This window comes from Meleagris gallopavo, chromosome 4 (assembly GCF_000146605.3).
Source record: "Meleagris gallopavo isolate NT-WF06-2002-E0010 breed Aviagen turkey brand Nicholas breeding stock chromosome 4, Turkey_5.1, whole genome shotgun sequence".
In the NCBI taxonomy this organism is placed as follows: domain Eukaryota; kingdom Metazoa; phylum Chordata; class Aves; order Galliformes; family Phasianidae; genus Meleagris; species Meleagris gallopavo.
Genome location: NC_015014.2, coordinates 39361710 through 39363542, shown reverse-complemented (window position 1 = coordinate 39363542; position 1833 = coordinate 39361710).

The following is a 1833-nucleotide window of genomic DNA, read 5'->3' as shown; positions in this document are numbered from 1 at the left end:
AAGTGTTCCCAGCCCTTGTCTGTGAATTCCAAGCAATTGGGAAGAAAGAGGTGACAGGTAAAAGACTGCAAAAAATCAAACTAAGAATCTAATGGCTTTTGTAATCAATTTGTAATCAAGAAACTGAAACAGGAGCTATTTCTATTCAGCCACCTTACTACAAAATCTGTTCCTACGTCTGATCGCACAGAAGGAAAAGTTTCGTACTACCTAGCCTGAACCACCACTAGTACAGCTCAGTGCCATTCCAGTGCATCCCCTCAGCTGCCAAAACAAAAACGGAATCTTGCTGCTTTCAGCAACCTAAAAGCATGGACAGAGGCACTTCTATCTTGGAAAACATGGTCAATATCAACTTATCTTCTTAAAGAGATGATAGCCACTTCCAGTAGTCCTAAGTACACAAAGGAAGACATACAGTGCTTTCCCAATAGTTGGGTAAAGGAGGCTGAAATACGGGGACAAAGAATACAGGGTACGTCAGCTGAACAAGTCCTTGAGCAGGCCAGCAGGGTTAATGATTTGAAGACAGGTTTACTGAGAGATTAGACCTATCAGAGGGAGCTGCTCAAACATAAGCGTCTACTTAACCCAGCTTGCACAGCAAGGGAGACCCAAACATCAAGGATTTCTTTATGTGGCATTATCTGTGCAGTCAGGTCCAAAGACTTTTGTGGACCGTAAAAGCAGTGTATGTTGGTGAAGCTCAGCAGAAGAATCTCATCTCTCTCAGGGCAGGTTGCATGAGCACCAACAGCATGAACTGTATCACTGGCATGTTTGTTCAAAGGAGTGGGAGGAGGGTTTCAATTCTATGTAACTGATCCCGTCTGTGGTAATGCGGATTCAGTAGAAACAAGAGTGGAATCACGTCTCAGTTCTTGGTGGCTTCTAAGAAAACTTCTTCTGTGGAGGCAAAGCTGCTTTCTGTATCAGCTAAGACGCAGCTAAATCAGGAGCTCAACAGAAGTCAAAAAAGGTTTGATTAAACCCAGACAGCAGGAATAGAAGCGACAGAGAAATTGTCCTCCATGTGCCACAAATATGGTGCTTCCGAGGCCCTTCATGGCATGAATTTTAGGGAATATAACATCAGTCATCACGGTGGAGAATCAAAAATTAAAAAAAAAGAGCTAGGGAGTGACGTACAACAAACTTTCTCAATTCTGTCCTGTTCAAGAGCATGTAAAGTCCATTTTTGCTGTCCTGAGAGCCCACAGGTTTGGGAACACCAAGAGCTCAGGCTCCTGACAGCAGCGTGGCAGAACTTGATCATCACAGCGCAGATGTTGGGCTGAACCAGCAGGGCTGGAGAACAGGCTGCCCAGAAGTACTTCCACACAGCTGAAGCCACAGTCACCCAACAGGGCCTCCAAGCCCCAGGGGACAGCTCAGCCACAAGAAAGACACATCAGCCATGCCTCTCTGCACTGGGGAAGCTTGAGAGTGCTAATGTGACTTGGAAGCTGGGTTTTGGGCCTCACTGCCAATGGCAAGCACGAGCTCCCACCCCTGACTTCACTGTATCACAGTTATCTTGGTGGTTTTTTTGTAATTATTAACCTTTTCACAAATACCTTAGGGCAAACTGCTCCAGGCCAAAGGTTTCTCGTTGGTAACAAGTGGTGTCTAAGGAAGCACAGGTGGTGATGGGAGTCCCCTCCCTCCAGCTCTTCCACCAGCAGCCAGAGAGAAAAAGTCTCTCTGAGCTCTGATGCGCCTTTCAGAGGGCGTGGGGAGTCTCCCCAAAAGGCTGAGCCGCCAATAAAAGCCATCCTGGAGGACTTCTACTTATTCCCCACAGAGCATAGCTGCCAACCATCAGTACCTCCC